Raw genomic sequence first — 17,260 nt, 5'->3', positions numbered from 1 at the left:
TTTCCGTTTCATAGATAAGTTCATTTGTGTCATATTTTAGATTCCACATATAGGTGATATCATATGGTATTTGCCTTTCTCTTTCTGACTTACTTCGCTTAGTATGATAATCTCTAGGTCCATTCATATAGCTGCGAATGGCATTCTTTCATTCTTTTTATGGCTGAGTAATATTCCATTGTGTGTGTGTGTGTGTGTGTGTGTGTGTGTATATACCTACACACATACATATGTATATATATACTACATCTTCTTTTATCCATTCATCTGTTGACGGACATTTAGGTTGTTTCCATGTTTTGGCTATTGTGAATAGTGCTGCTATGAACATAGGGGGTGCATGCAGATACGTATTTCTAATACCCATTTTCTTTTCCTGCTTCACCTGCTTCTTCCTCTTCTTATTTCCCCTATCCTTTAATCTCCACTCCCCTTCATCCATTCCTTGCCCTTTCCTCCTCCAGGTCCTCCTTTACTGGGCTAGAAGTGAAGGGCACAACAGCTCTCTCATTGCTCTCAGTGTCAAGGGTAAAAGGAAGTGACCTGGAGCTGTCTTACCTTCTCAACCCAACTTCTCTTGGCTGAAGTTAGCTTTTAGGAGGAGTAAAATAAGAAGGGAAGAGAAATAGATGTGGGAACACCTCATCAAAAATTATTTGCTGGCAGGGAAGCATCTAGGTGAATACATAAATGGTAAATCACAGAATTACAGAGAAGGAAGAGGACTTTGAGCCTTGAAAATTTACTCCTTCACTTTACAGATAAGGAAAATGAGACGCAGAAGGTTGGTGATCTTCACAAAAAGGGAGCATCATCATAAAAGGGTCTAAGACTCAGGCCTTCTTGTTTCTAAGTCAGTGCTCCTTCCCTGGGTAGATTTCCTCCTAGATGCCAGATAAATATATGTGATTGGGAAGGCCATCCTTCCCAATGGAGGCCTAATCCTACCCCACCTTCACCTTTGCCTGCAAGTTGTCTCATCCCATCACATTAAATGAAACTGCCCGGGGATGTCATGTTAAGCTCTTATCTATCCACTGTGTCTCCATGTAAATGAGTAATGTGAGAATGGTGGTTTGGAGAGAACACTGAGGACCACAAGTCCCGACCTGTCTCCTATGATCTGGGCAGAACAATCTGGATCAGTGCTATCCAACAGAGTTATAACATGAGCCACAAGGGAGAGCCACTTGTGTAATTTTGAATTTTCTAGTAGTCACACTTTAAAAAAAGTAAAATGAAGCAGGTGAGATTCATTTTATTTTATTTTTAAAAAAATGTTTATTTATTTATTTTGTTTGCACCTGGGTCTTAGTTGTGGGATCTTTTAGTTGTGGCATTTGGACTCTTCAGCTGTGGCATGCGGACTCCTTAGTTGTGGCATGCAGACTCTTAGCTGCGACATGCGTGTGGGATCTAGTTCCCCGACTAGGGATCGAATCTGGGCCCCCTGCATTGGAAGCGTGGAGTCTTACCCACTGGACCACCAGGGAAGTCTTGAGATTCATTTTAATGTATTTTATCGGACCTAATCTATCTTAAATATCATACTAACAGACCATCGATTTAAAAAATGTATCAATGAGATATTTTACATTCTTCTGTTTTGGTGCCAAGTCCTTGGCATTTTGTGTGTGTGTTGCACTTACAGCATCTTCAGTTTGGACTAGCCATTTCAACAGCTCTGTGGCCACATGTTCCTAGTGGTTACCACATTGGACAGGGCAGATCTAGACCTCTTTTCTCATCTGTAAAATGAGAAGTTAAGACCATCAGGGATTTTCAAACTTCTCTGCTTAGAGTCCTAGGAATTCTTTAGAGGTGCCTCAAGGAGTGTGTGTGTGTGTGTGTGTGTGTGTGTGTGTGTGCGCGCGCGTGTGTGTGCGTGCGTGTGCGTGCGTGTGTGATGGATTGGGCGGTTGTATGTGTGTGTGTGTGTGTGTGTGTGTGTGTGTGTGTGTGCGCGCGCGTGTGTGTGCGTGCGTGTGCGTGCGTGTGTGATGGATTGGGGAGGGGTGGAGACAGCTAGCTTTGGATCATCTACTTCCACTTCATGCCAAATACTTCCAGCATTAACTGTTTTAAATATTTGCCTTTGGTGTGAGATTTTGTTGTGAGAAGATGTTCCATAGCTAAATAAAGATGCTAAAAACCCTTGAATAGCATAACCTGTAAATTTCACCGAGTACCCCAGCCTAGCTTCTGGAAGAATGGAAAAGGAGCAAATAGTTACCTGCCAGGAAAGAAAAGGGCCCTGTGACAAGTGTGGGAGTAGCCCAACACTCCAGCTGGTTGTAAAAGTTATGGCTGTGGCCTGTAAACCAGTGTTTCAGGCACAGACTCTCTCCCACCTGGTCAGGTTAATGGATAACAGTTTGAGTTATCAACTGGGGTTTTGTCTGGTAGGGCTGTCCTGGGGCCCTAGCCTTTTCCATAGGCCAGACTGTCTGGAATCTGGGCTGACTGAGGCACAGAGGTCACAGAAGGACACGCTTGTTGTTGGAACACAGTACCTTGGTTCTCTTGCTCCGTAAGCACCCCAGCTTGAGGACACCCTGCCCATGGAGGCGCCACATGCGGCTCCAAAGATTTCATCCTGTTCTCTTCGCTTTAAACTGGAATATACAAGAAAATACACACAACAGTGAAACAGCTGCAAGATTCAAACAGCTATACCAGCAAAGGATGCAGTGTTGGAGGATATCTGTAAATCCAGGTTCACAGCCAGCCGTCAGCCCACCCACTCACTTCCCAGGGCCACACCAGTATGAGATGGAGCTCGTGACCACAGTCCTTTGAAACTCAACTGCTCAGGAAATTCACACATTTTTGTTGGATTATTATTCTTCATTTAATGAGTTATTAAGTAGCCCCACTGAGTTCAGTTAGACACATGGTCCCCACCCTTCTGGAATTTCTTAAATATTATGGTAAAATGAAGATGTCCTTCTCTTCAGTTAGCTAAAAATTCCCAGAATCTTAAGCAAGCTAGAGATGAAAAAATGTATGTCCGTGACATGTTTCTATTACCAAGGAGACAATTAAAAACATAGCCTGAAAAGGCTATTTCCTCAAAAAAATAAAAATAGAGCTACCATATGATCTAGCAATTCCACTTCTGAGTATTCATCCAAAGGAAATGAAAAGTCTAACCCCCCAAAATATCTGCACCCCCATGTTCACTGCAGCTTTATTTACAATAGTCAAGATATGGAAACACACACACACACAATGGAACATTATTCAGCCATAAAAAAGGAGGAAATCTTGCCATTTGCAACGTCATGGATGGACCTTGAGGGCATTATGCTAAATGAAATAAGTCAGACAAAGAAAGACAAATACTGTATGATCTCACTTATATGTGGAATCTTAAAAAAAAACAACAAATAATGAATTCATGGATTCAAAGAACAAATTGGTTGTTGCCAGAGGTGAGGAGTGGGGAGTGGGCAAAATGAACGTGGTCAAAAGCTACAGACTTCCTGTTATAAGATAAATAAGCAAATAAGTTCTTGAGGTGTAATGTACAGCATGGTGACTATGGTCAGTGATACTGTGTGGTATATTTGGAGGTTGTTAAGGGAGTAGATTCTAAAAGTTCTCTTCATAAGAGAGAAGACATTTTTAACTTTGTGTGGTGATGGATGTTAACTAGACTTATTGTGATCATCATTTTGCAATACATGCATATATTAAATCATTATGTTGTGCACCTGAAACCAATGTAATGTTATATGTCAGTTATATCTCAATTTTTTTTAAAAGTGAGATCTAGTCCCTGATCTACCCCTTTAAAGAACACTTATAATAAAGATGTTTCTAGGAAAAACAAACAAACAAACAAAACATAGCCTGCACATTTCCCACTTTCCAGCTCTTCTCCATTTACTTACCTCTCTTTAGTTGTATCTGCTTCTTTGGATCGAGTATAAACAGAAATCCTCTAGATGTTTCTTCAGGTACAAGGGAAGATACCGCCTAAGTATCTAGCAACATACAAACAATAAGAGTAGCCATTTATGTGCCAGACAATTGCGTTGCACATTTACTCTGACAGGTTGCTTCATTTGATTTTACGATAACCTTCATCAGCCCGTGAATTATGAAAGAGAGACTGGCTCAGTGAGGATCAGAGGCTTCCCTGGCATCACAAAGGTAGGGTAGAACTGGGGTTCTAACTCAAGATTAAAGTATATGCCAGAGCCTCTGTGCCTTATGTACAGCATTCTCTTGCCATCCTATACGTGGACCAATCTGTGCATTTTTTTAAAAAGACAATTCTAGAAATTTATTAGCCACAGTTGTACAAAAGAGGACAACTAAATATGTTCCTGCTCAATATTTATTAATTTTGGAGGGGATATTAACTAAATGACATATATTTAGGTTTGATAGACACAGAGAAGGCCCCCCTAATCGTTAACTATAATTATTGGTCTGGAAAAACTAACCTCCTGTAGGAAGCCGCTTTCCTCCTTTCTAAGAACAAATGTCTTTCCTTACCCGACTCTCTGATTCCTGCCAAAGGCCTGGGCTTATGTCATATTTCTACAGGGGGAAAAAAATGGGCCAAGTGGGTTGAGGAATTATTTTTCTAATATGTGGATTTAATTATATTAAATCTTGCAAAGATTTTCAAATGAATTACACTCAGTTCTACGTTAACAACTTACTTTTCTTGAAGAAAAATAAAATGAAGTAAAATTTAGATTTCCCAGGAAAAAGAGAGTAAAAGCATCGTGACCTGAGGGATCTCACTCCCAGTGGTCTGACAACTCAGACACCTTCTGATACGAATGTGTTACACAAGAAAGCCCGCTGAACAGCACTTGGGCTTCTAAGTATCTGCATTTTAATAGGGTCCTCTTGAAAATCAGACTTTTCTAGACCCCAGTAATGGGACTGTAATTATGGGCTGACCTGTGGTTGAGCTGATGTTTGGGGTAATAGTCCTCATTTTCCTAGATGTTCATTTCACAACTTTGCTCTCCTCAAAGCTCCAGTACTTCTTCTGTCCTTCTCTTTCAGCTTATGACTTTTTTCCTATTTCACTGAGAAAAGAGAAGCAATCAACAAAGAACTTCCACAAATGTCAACCACATCTCCCCACATAATTGCATCTATCACCATATATCCTGCCTTCCCTCCGTTTACCAAGAGATGAATTGTCTCTGCTTCTATCTAATCCAAGCCCTGTACGTTATCATCCTCTCTCATCAGCTCAGTAACATCACTTAATCTCCTGTCTCCTGTATCAACATTTTTTTTTCCTTTTCTACTGGACTGTTTCCATCTGCATACAACTATGCCATAATTTCACCCATCTTTAAAACAAAAGGAAACAACAACCCTCCCCCCAAAAACCCTCTATTGACTTTATCGATACTCTTCTCTGACTGTTGCCATATTTCTCTATTCCTCTTTATAGGAAATGTCTCAAAAGAGTTCTGTTTATTCATCATTTCCTATACTCCTCCTCCAATTTTTTCTTGACCCCTTTTGCACTACAACTTTCATCACTACCACTCAATGAAATAGCTCTTTTCAAAGTAAGCAATGAATAAATTCTCAGCTCCCTGTTCCTGGACCAAGCTGCGGCATCGAACACAGTTTCTCGCCCTCTCCTCCTTTGCTTTCTTCACTTGGCTTCCTGGATGCCAAGCTTTTTGGCTATTGCTCTGTCTTCTTTGATACTTCATCTTCATGTCCTCGTTCATACTGGATGCCCTCAAGCTTGGTGCTTGGCCGTCTTCTCTGCTGGATCTCTACTCTCCTAGAGGTGTCATCAAGTTTCAGGGTTTTAAATACCATCTTTACACTGAGTGTGTATCTCCAGACCAGATCGCTCTCCTTAACTCCAGTCTTGCATAACCAACCACCCGCTTGGCATCTTCACACAGTTGCTTCAGTCTTCTCAACCTTAACATATCAACTTGAACCTGCTCTTCACATAGTCTTCCCTCTCTCAGTAAATGGCAGCTTTATCCTCCCAGCTTCTCAGAGCCAAAACCTTGAAGGCAGGAAAAGGAGGACAAAAATAGTACTTATCTCATGAGCCTATTGCAAAGATTAAATGAGTCAATATTTGTCAAGAAAGTGGAACAGGCCTGGCATATAATTAGTACCACATAAACTTCTGTTAAATAATTAAAATAAATCATCATCTTTGGCTTTTCTCTTTCTTTCATACCCTGTATCTAATCATCAGCTAATCGTGTTGTCTCTTCCTTAGAAATATGTACGAAACATGGTCTCTTCTCATCTCTCCCATTCCTCATACCCTGATCTAAGCCACCATCACCGCTTGCCAGGATTATTGCAATAGTGTCTTAACTGGTCTCCCAGCTTCTGCCTCTGCCCTACTACAGTCAATCTCAACATAGCAGCCAGAGTAATCCCTTTAAAACAGAAGTCAGATCGTATCACTTCTTTGCTCAAAATCCTTCAGTAGCTCCCCTTTCACTCAGAGTAAAGTCAAAGGTCTTAAAATGCCCTGCAAGGCCCTTCATGCTCTGCAAGCCACACCACCTCTACCACTCTGAACTAATCTCCATCATGTACCCTCCTCCACTCCATGCCATACCCACGCACGTGCCCTTCCTGCTCTTACATGAATATACCCGGAGTACTCCTGCCTACAATCCCTTGTATATTGTGTTTTCTCTCCACCTGGGTTGCTTTTTCCCAAGGGAGCTGCATGATACCCCCCCTCCCTTGTTTCCTACAGAGGTACTAAATGTCATCTTGGTAGAAAAGCTTTGGGTGTCCACTCCGCATACAGTGGTGACTGCCACCTCCACCATTCCCATTTCTCCCTTTCCTGCTTTTCAGGGTTTTCCAAAGCCCTTACAGACCAAACATCAGTAATTATTTGTTTAGTGGTTATCTCTTTCCCAACTGCAGACCCCATGAGGGCAGGAACTTTGTTTTGTGTACTGCTGCACTTCCAATATCTAGAACAGCGCTTGGCACAAAGCAGTTGCTCAATAAATATTGGTTGAAGAATTAATGAATGAAGCCCCATTACTAGTGCAGCTGCCCACTTGCTCCCTCATAAGACTGGCTTTTGTGTGCATACAGCCCAACTTTTGGAAAAGTTCTGAAACATGAGATCCTTCATATTCAACATTTGCTGAGGAAAAGAAAAAGATTTATTCTATAAGTGTGAGTTAAATTTGTCTAAGCATACCTGATAAAGGCCCTCTTCAGCTTGTGACTACCCAACTAACAAATGGCCTGTTTAAATAACGCGTTTTTCTCTTTCAAACTACCCTGAGGTCTTTTGATTAGCAATGAAGCTACAAGTGCCAAAAGTACCACCTAGTGGATGAAAGGCACAGCATGAGCAAAGGCTCAGAGATGAGAAATGGGTACAAAAACCCGCTTTGAGGGAAACAGAGTAGAGAGTAGAGAATAAGTTGTAGCAAAGACATGTAATAACTTGAATGCCAGGCTATAGGTTGTATAGTCCATGGAATATGGTTAGTTTTTAAAATCTCAATTGAGTAAACTACTAAAGATTGATTGAGCAATCTTAATGAGCTGTGCTCCAAAGGGAACATAGTAAAGGTACACTTTTGGCCTATAGCAGCTTCTACTGATAAGAATTAAACACCTTAGACATTTTTTGTTTTTTTATAATAGCTACACTGAGGCATAATTTGTGTATAATAAAATTTATCACAAATAGATGACTGCAGTAAATTTAGAGAATTCAGAAAGCATCACTGCATCCACAGGTTGGAGAAATTCCCTTCTGTTCTTTGGGTGTTGCAAGTTTTTAATCAGGAATGAATATGATGTTTTGTCAAATGCTTTTTCTGTATCTATTGAGATGATCATGTGGTGTTTGTCCTTCATATTTTAGGTTCATTTTCAGATCTTGAACCAACTTTGCATTCTTGGAATGAATCCTACCTTGTCTTCACTTTTTATGTTGCTGGATTCAATTAGCTAAAATTGTCTTAATTATTACTGTGTCTGTATTTATAAGGGTTATTGATCTGTAGTTTTCTTTTCCTGTGATGTCTTTGTTTGACTTTGGTATCAGAGTAATACTGGCCTCCTAAAATGAGTTGGGAAGTGCTTCCACATTTACTTTCTGGAAGATTTTTTGAAGGATTGTTATTACTTCTGTAAATATTAGAAAGAATTCACCAGTAAAACTCTCTGAGCCTGAACTTTTCTTTGTGAGAAGATTTTTAATTACCAGTTCAGTTTCTTTACTTATTGTAGCTCTATTTCAATTTTCTATTTCTTCCTGAGTCAGTTTTGGTAATTTGTGCCTTTCTAGGAATTTGTCCACTTCACCTAAGTTGTTGAAATTATTGGCATACGGTTATTCATAAAATTCCCTTTTAATCCTTTTAATTTCTCAAGGAAGAGAATTAGCTCTCAGCTTAAACTTCTCTGTACCATGTGATTTTTTAACTTATCTGCATGTATTATGTTGACATAAAAAATGTTTAAGAGTTTATAGTTTTTTCAACAAGTGAAGAATCAATGCTTTCTATATGGTTAGTACTAAAGTTGTACCAGCCAATATGACCTAGATGTTATCCATTTTTCTTTGAAGAAGTTGTGTGTACTAAACAATGAAATAAGTACTGTGCTTTACTCCTCTGATACAGAAATCAGATAGTTTTCAATGCTGCCTCATTAAAAAAAAAAATTCTCCTGCCCTCTCACAGCTATTTTTACTCCTTCTAAGATGTCAGTGTGTGTTAATTCAGAATGCCTTTTTACGTTGGTTTCCTATGGCTGCTGTAACAAATTACCACAAACTGGGTGGCTTAAAACAATACGGATTTATTCTCTCACAGTTTGGGAGTCCAGAAGTCCAAATCAGCTTCACTTTACCAAAACCAAGGTATGGGCAAGGCTGCAGCCCCCTCCAGAGGCTCTCAGGGAGAACCCATCCCTTGACTCTTTCAGCTTCAGTAGCTGCTGGCACTCCTTAGCTTGTGGCCACATCACACCAACCTCTGCCTCAGTGCTCACACTGTCTTATCCTCCTCTGTGTCAAACCCCCCTCTCTTCTCTCTTATAAAAATACGTGTAATTATGTTTAGGGCTCACCTGGATAATCCAGGATAATCTCCCCATCTCAAGGTCCTTCACTTAATCACATCTGCAAAGTCCTTTTTTGCCATATAAGATAACATTCATAGGACCCAGGGATTAGAACATGGATATCTATTGGGGGGCCAATGTTCAGTCTCCCATACTTCTTTAGACTTTTAGTCATTGAGTTAACTTCCAATGTCTATTCAAATGAAGGAACTATCTCTGAGGTAAAAATGAAATTTAAAAATCTAACTTATTTAGGACTGTGAATCACTGTGAAAATAAAATGTGATGGCAGAAAGTGTCCACATTTTCAGAGTTAAGTATTTTGCTTAATTAGAGTAGCTTTTCCTACTCTTTTATGTACACTCTCCTTTTTTTTACTCTCTTAAAATATTTTGTCTTTCATTTTGCCTTTAAGTTGGCAAAGGATTAATGTGATGAACTGAATAAAAATATATCTACAAGTAATTCATGTTTTCATTTATTCTTTGTTAATAACTACTCTGCCCAAGTCCATCATAGTTTTTCTTCAGACATTAACTTTGTTATGTAAAAAGTTATGTGTTTGACTTTTGTACATATTTGCTTTAGACAACAAGAAATTCTGTGGGTATGCAGTCTCTGCTTACTTGTAGTCTGAAAAATGCCTCTAATCACTAGTTGTTTAAAACTTCATCCTTTTACAAGAATAACATTATGTAATTTTAGCCATATTAGACATAATCACAGTTCGTAATAAAAATCATCTCCCTTGGGGCTTCCCTGGTGGCGCAGTGGTTGATAGTCCGCCTGACGAGGCAGGGGACACGGGTTCGTGCCCCGGTCCGGGAGGATCCCACCTGCCGCGGAGCGGCTGGGCCCGTGAGCCATGGCCACTGAGCCTGTGCGTTCGGAGCCTGTGCTCCGCAACGGGAGAGGCCACAGCAGTGAGAGGCCCGCGTACCGCAAAAAAAAAAAAAAATCATGTCCCTTTTCTCTCAGATTTTCCTTTCCTTTCCTTGAAATTCTTGAGGAAGAAAGAAAGAAAGAAAGACAGAAAGAAGGAAAGAAAGAAAGAAAGGAAGGAAGGAAGGAAGAAAAGAAAGGAAGGAGTAAGGAAAAGAAGGGAGGAAAGAAAGAAAACAACATAGTAAAGGAATATTTGAAGGAGTTTCATAGGTCAGCACCCCAAAACATTCACTGTACTTGTTCAAGTCCTTTCATTGACTGGGTCTTCCAGCTTGGTGCCAATGTCCTGGAACAAAGAGAAACCACCGTGGTTAAACAAGTGAGAAAAGCTGAGGGTTCTCATCTGGGTCTCAGATGGAGACCTGGTACTATCTGCATATATGGATAAACCACGCCACTTGTAAATTACCGGTTATTGGTTTCTTAAACCAAGTCGTGCCTTCTCTTAAGGGATATGTAAGTCCTGGGGACTTAATGAGAGAGCCATCTAGCTTTCTCTTCCCTGTTGTGTCCCTGTTCTAGTCATAACAAAAATATCTTAAGAGTGGTCATTGAAAGATTAATGTCCCCCATGTCTTGTGTTTGGATGGCTCCATTCCATTTCAGGTATTAATTTTATAAAAAGCCCTCAAGGAAACATTTGCCTTATTTTCCAACCTAGCCCTTCCTCCTGCATTTCTGAGAAAGCGTTCATCCTTCTAAATATCAAATCTAAAGTAACATCCAATTATAAATATGCAAAACATTTTCATAATCTAAACTCAGTTTCTACCCTATATATCTTCCCTGTGTGTGTGTGTACGTGTGTATGTGTCATATGTGGGAATGGGAAACAGAGAGGTAAAGTTCCTGTGAATGCACTGCTTACAAACACTCCAGTGTGGGGCTTCCCTGGTGGCACAGTGGTTGAGAATCCGCCTGCCGATGCAGGGGACACGGGTTCGTGCCCCGGTCTGGGAAGATCCCACATGCCGCGGAGCAGCTAGGCCCGTGAGCCATGGCCGCTGAGCCTGCGCTTCCAGAGCCTGCGCTCCGCAACGGGAGAGGCCACAACAGTGAGAGGCCCTCATACCGAAAAAGAAAAAAAAAAAAAAACACTCCAGTGGCTCCCAAGCTCTTTTCCCTGGCCTATAAATACCTCTGAGATCTGACCCCAACTTAGCTCCTCACCCCCATCTGGTAGCAGCCTTCCCCTCTAACACTCTGATCAAGCTTCCTTCATCTTCTTTCTCTTTTTCTGGCTGCCTAACCTCATTCCTGGGCATGAACTCTTGCTGTTCCTTCTGCCTGAAATGCTTTTCCCCCCAGATCATTGCATGGCTCATTCCTTCTCATTACTGAGGTGCCAGATCAAATGGTATGTCCTGAAAGTGGTCTTCCCTTACCATCTCAGTGTTACCCTACCCCTTCGCTCTCTCCCATAAGACTCTGCTCTTCATAATACTTACTGCTATCAAAAATGTTCTATTTATTTGCTTATATATATATTTTTAACATCTTTATTGGAGTATAACTGTTTTACAATAGTGTGTTAGTTTCTCCTTTACAACAAAGTGAATCAGTTATACATATACATATGTTCCCATATCTCTTCCTTCTTATATGTTCCCATATCTCTTCCCTCTTGTGTCTCCCTCCCTCCCACCCTCCCTATCCCCCCCCTCTCATGGTCACAAAGCACAGGGGTGATCTCCCTGTGCTATGCGGCAGCTTCCCACTAGCTATGTAATTTACATTTGGTAGTGCATATATGTCCCTGCCACTCTCTCACTTCGTCACAGCTTACCCTTCCCCCTCCCCATGTGCTCAAGTCCATGCTCTAGTAGGTCTGTGTTTTATTCCCGTCCTACCACTAATCTCTTCATGACATTTTTTTTTCTTAGATTCCGTATATATGTGTTATATTTGCTTATATTTTGATTGTCTGTTTCTCCTGCATGAATATAAGCTTTGTTAACCTCTACACATCCAGCTCCTAGAATGATGACTAACAAAGTAAGTATTCAATAAACACGTATTGGAGAATTGAATCTTTTACATTTCCTTTTCCTCTTGCCCTTGTTTTTTTTATCCTGTGACCAAGAGGCACAGGTGTTCTGGAAAAGCTCAGAGCATTCAAAGATCTATGGATCCAGTTATAATAAAAGGCACCTTGGGGCAGAAGGCCAGTTATGGGCTTGGAGTGCTAAGATCTTGAACACTTGGGGATTTGGCGATGAGAGATGATACCCACCCTTCTTCCCGCCACATTCCCATCCACCCTCCCCCATCTCAGCTGGCCAAGCATAGCCAAGAAGTATCTTCCTGGTCACCTCTTCCCCAAAAGGCAGTTGGAATATGGAGTACAAAAATAATTTAATGATCCAGGTACTACTGGCCATTTCTAGTAGATGAGCTTTGGGAGAGCGAGAATAAGCAAGCTGGAAAGATGGCACACACGTCCACAGCCACATTACAAGCTCCCTGCCCTGTTCCCACCCTGCAAGTGGCTGCTTGGCTGAGTCACTCCGGGTGGGGGTAAGGCTGGGGCAGAGGAGCCAGCTGTGGGGACAGCCTCCTTCTGGAGCTGTGTTTTTCTTGTCTCAGAGGAGGAGAGCTGGAATGGAAACGTCTAGCTAAATAAAATTGGAGGGTAGGGAGCAAGGATAGTGGTGGTCCTGTCTTTCTGCCCCAGGCTGAATTACTCTCACTCTTGCTCAATTTGAGTTAGGCTAAAAGCAGACAGATTGTCTTTTCAGCCTTTTTTCTCCCTCCACTAGGTATCCAAAAGTCTAGAAATTGATATAATTTAAAGTTAATGAAAAGAAAGTTCAGCAGCTGCATCGTATTTCATGCCATTCTTTCCTTCTCCTTGGTCAGGCCTCTCCCAGCTCCCCCAGTCTTCTGTTGTGTTGCCAAGGGCACCGCACTGAGCGGAGAAGCCTGTTTGGAGGCCATGGCAGGCTTCCCCATGGCTGATTTCGTATTAGTCACTTAGTCGGCAGGAGATAAGCAGGAGCCGGGTCGTTTTTGCACGTTGAGCAGGTGACGAATCTGTCTAGCTGTTCTGGTGGCATTGACCAATGATGGTGCTTGTTTCTGTTTTACTTACTGCCTCCAAAGAAGTCCAATGCTTTTTAGCTTTAAGTTGCATATTTGATTTCTCTGTCAAATGCAGTGGGAGGGATAATCCTGCGTGCTTTGGAAGGAGTTTACGCAATTCACCAGCGTCTCCAGTCATTGAGCGTGTTGTGTGTTTGCATTGGTGGTTGTACACAAGACATAGATGAAAAAGCAGAAGCAGCGGAAGGTTCTCTAGCAGCATGGTTCCATTAGCATCATCAGGGATTCCCAGATCACTGTTTTTCTTCCTAGCATAAAATGGCCTTCAGAATCTACTGGTGTTAGGCCAATTAATTGCCACTGGAAATTTTCTTTACCTCCCCTCCTTCCTTTTTTTAATATTGTATGATATTTCCTGAGAGGTCCACTGCAACCCCACTAAAGGCAAAAGGATTGACACAACACTGGAAAGATTGATGATTTGATGAAGGAGAGAAATGTCTCATTATTTGCACACCAAACCTCTTCATGCATCTAGACGGGCTGGCTCCAAAATGCTGGCGCTTTTTAGAAGTATCAGCAGGCACCTCCCCAGAGGACAAGTCCAGCTTTGAAAAGGACATCACCAAAGGCACAGGAAGGTGACTCAGAAGAAGCAGCTACTGCTTATTGACAAGGAGCATTTGGAGCAGTCTAAAAGTAACCCCACGTATGAAGACTTGAGGTTGGTTGGAACTGTCATTCCCTTTGTAGATCTCATTCCACATTGAGAAAACCCGGTGCATATTAGATACAGAGAGGCTTACTAAACCAACCAGAGACCAGACTTTAATCTAAAAGTTTGGAGCCTGCCAGAAAGTTCTCTAAGAAAGCATGCTTTGGAAACTGCTCTCTGTTTTTTTGATTGTTTGTTTTGTTTTTTTGCTGTACGCGGGCCTCTCACTGGTGTGGCCTCTCCCGTTGCGGAGCGCAGGCTCCGGACGCGCAGGCTCAGCGGCCACGGCTCACGGGCCCAGCCGCTCCACGGCATGTGGGATCTTCCCGGACCGGGGCACGAACCCGCGTCCCCAGCATCGGCAGGCAGACTCTCAACCAGTGCGCCACCAGGGAAGCCCTGCTCTCTGTTTTGAATGTTAATTGTGAGCAAGTATGCCTTGATGGTTAAAGCTGGGTTTAGGGATAGGAGAAAGGGTTCCTCCTTGTCCAGTCAAGACATGACTGCGTTGTTTTCCTGAGCACCTCGTTAAACATAATAAAACATTTCCTCTCCTCTTCCATCTCTGGCCTATATTTTCAGATTTAAAGTTGGGCTGGGAAACAAGGTTCATAATAGGTAATGAAAATAATAAGCATAGATTGAGCCCTTAGAATGTTCCAGGCACTGTTTCCAGCACATTACAGATACAAACTCTTGCAATCTTCACAATGACCTTGTGAGGTAGGTGCCGTTATTACTCCCATTTTATGGATGAAGGAATGTAGGCATAGAGTAGTTAAGGAATTTGTCTCAAGTGTCTGCAGCTAGTAAATGGTAGAAAAACCTAGACTTGGACCTTTAGCAATCTGACCGGCTCTGGAGTCTGTGTCTTTAATCGAGGCCGACAGCAGCTCCCTGAAGGATTCCAGTCACCGCGTCATCTAATCAGTACCAAGTGCGCAGTCGCAGAGGGGCTGCTTGGTCTGCCCCTCCGTATTCCCCAGCCTCAGAGCTACTCCGCTTCAAGTGGGCTCTTGGGTCCCCCTGAATCACCGTTTCCTCCACTCACCTGGGGTCATTGAGGTTGGAAGCAGTTGAGTAACTTTTATTTTATTTTATTACTTTTATTACTTTATTTGATTCTAAAAAGAAGTTTAGAAGAAATGTCCTGGAATATATTAGCAAAATGAAGGTGGGGTTTTCACCCTGTCCCAGAAAAATACAAAACCATGCTTAGTCTCCTCGGGCATATTGAGCAGGGATTTCCAATTTGTTGAAGTCAGAGTGTGTGTTCCTGCAGGTCCCAATAAGGCAAAGAGTAAAGAAAAAAAAACCCAAAAAACGGAAAGAAGAACTTATGCCAAGACTTACGTTAAATAGAGAAAAAGAGAGAGAGATGGAGCCGAGTAAACTTGAGCAAGTCACTTACCCTCATTTGGCCTCAGTTTGCTTTTCTGTAAAAGGAAATATGTTGGACGAGAGGCTTCCTTCCCCCATGAACGCAACGATTTTAAGATAAGACGTAAGTGCTAAGGAGAAAGATTTGGGAGTAAACTAAAGAAATTGTAAAACATTTTCTTTTCCCTTTTCATATTTTTTCCTATTACAATAAAACAAATGTAATAAATAACTGATCCTGTAAATAACAAGACAATATTTAGAACTTGAGAGCAGACAAACATTTCTCCTTTTTGATTTATGTCAAGGGCCCTGACTGCACTTGGAGAAAAATGCAAGGATGTAGAGTTTGGAAGGGAGTATAATCTGGGAGTCAAAGAAGAGAAATACTATTTCTAAAAAATATTTTAAAATCTGATAATTTCTTTTAAAAAAACCATCTGAAGCCTAAATCCTCTTGCAAAAGGGTACATGGACCTTCGGTAAATCCCAGGTTTCCATAGAACATAGTATAAAAAATCCTGGTGCTTCTGAGTCCCTCACACGTTTATTCATTCTTACCTTCCAACTCTTTTTCATCCAGAACTGCTTTTGTGTTACAGGAAGAAAGAATACAAAACCCTGCAGGCAAATAGCCTATCCCCACTCCCAGCCCTGCCCCGTTGTGTTGCGTCTTACTCTGCGTGAAAGAAAAGCAGGCGGAAGAGAGCGAACTTGGGGCAGAAGGGGAGGTGGTTTGAGGTCGAGGGTAGTATTGGCTGTGTCCTAGTTCTACAACTGTCAGAGTAATGGATGTGGCTTGGAGTGTCTGCTGGTGGTCAGATGAAATCTCACTACATTTCTCCTAAAGGCAAGGAAGGTACCTCCCCCCAACAGGGTAGCTTGCTCATGTCTGTATATAATTTCTATTTTTAATGCACAGGCATGCTGTGAATCTAAATCTCATCTCTCTTAGCTCTTCAGAGTACCCAAGATGTCAATTTATAGAACGCTGCCTACTTCTGGCACCAGCCCCTGGGGCCTCTGGGGCAGGCGAGGTGGGCTGGTAAGAACAGCTTTGAAAAAGTCCTCTGCAGATTTTATCTCTTGGATTCTAGGGCTGACCTTGGCTATCTAGACATGGATCCAAAAAGTTCAAAGATCCCAGTTTGCTATGAGCCATCTTACTGTCACACAGAGGTCCCTACTAGGGCTTAGCCAAGGTCCTGTCCCTGTGTGGAGCCCGGTGCTGGGCAGGGACTCAGAGCTGATGCATGAGTAGGAAGAAAACAATTCTGCCGGCTAGGTTTGAAGAAAGAAGTCAATGTATCTGTGCGAACACTTAATTCATAAACCCACCAGTGTCTCCAAAGCAGAGATGGTGGGTTGCCCTTCCCAGTGGGTAGTGCCTGTGGCTGGAAGCTCTCTGTGACTTTTTTTCTCCCTCAAAGGCTACATGGGGTATTTCTTATCACTTGGGGTCCCCTGTATCTATGGGAACAGAGGAGTGGCCCACAGAACGGCTCTGGGCTCTAAAAGTCTTGCTCTGGTTCCTGGTATGTCATCCAGTGGGGTCAGTAAGCCTCAGGCTTCCCAGGTGCCAGGACTTTAAAGCCCTAATCCAGTCTGCCCACTGAGTAGAGATCATGGCTGGGAAATAAACACAAAAATATCATCTGAATTGCACTTCCAGTGTTTGCAAGGGGATATAGAGGGATCACTGTTTCGTACTTAGGCTCCAGAAGATGGAAACTCTTAATTTGTATGTTTCTGCACCGTGCTTTGCTACAGGAATGACAGGTGCTACCACTGTTTTCCTGCTTTCCTCATGCGCCCCTGAATTTCAATTTGTTGCAGTTTTTACTCACCAACATCATCACCATCACTTACACAGAATTGACCATAGGCACTGTTCTAAACCTATTACAGATAATCATTCATGCAAGCACTCATCGGTTGATTCTTCACAAAAGCCCTATAGTTACCCTTCAGATGAGGAAACTGAGGCAGAGAGGCACAGAGAGGGTAGCTGGCTTGCCCAAGGCCACACACTGGAATTCAAATCCAGGCTAGAATCATGTTCTTAACGACCATAATACATATATATATATATAGCCTCTCGAA

At 42.0% G+C, this 17,260-nt stretch overlaps 1 long non-coding RNA gene across 1 annotated transcript; it reads right to left on the bottom strand.

Annotated features, from left to right (window-relative positions):
• Positions 1-1,310: 1,310 nt before the first annotated feature.
• Positions 1,311-7,715, bottom strand: LOC114486476 (uncharacterized). Its single transcript, XR_003680288.2, has 4 exons — positions 4,924-7,715; positions 3,897-3,989; positions 2,514-2,615; positions 1,311-1,748 (listed from the first exon to the last, which is right to left on the bottom strand). It is a non-coding gene; the product is annotated as an uncharacterized lncRNA (long non-coding RNA).
• Positions 7,716-17,260: the final 9,545 nt, after the last annotated feature.

This window comes from Physeter macrocephalus, chromosome 6 (assembly GCF_002837175.3).
Source record: "Physeter macrocephalus isolate SW-GA chromosome 6, ASM283717v5, whole genome shotgun sequence".
NCBI lineage: Eukaryota > Metazoa > Chordata > Mammalia > Artiodactyla > Physeteridae > Physeter > Physeter macrocephalus.
Note: the sequence above shows the minus strand (reverse complement) of the source record. Positions and strands in the feature narration are given on the sequence as shown.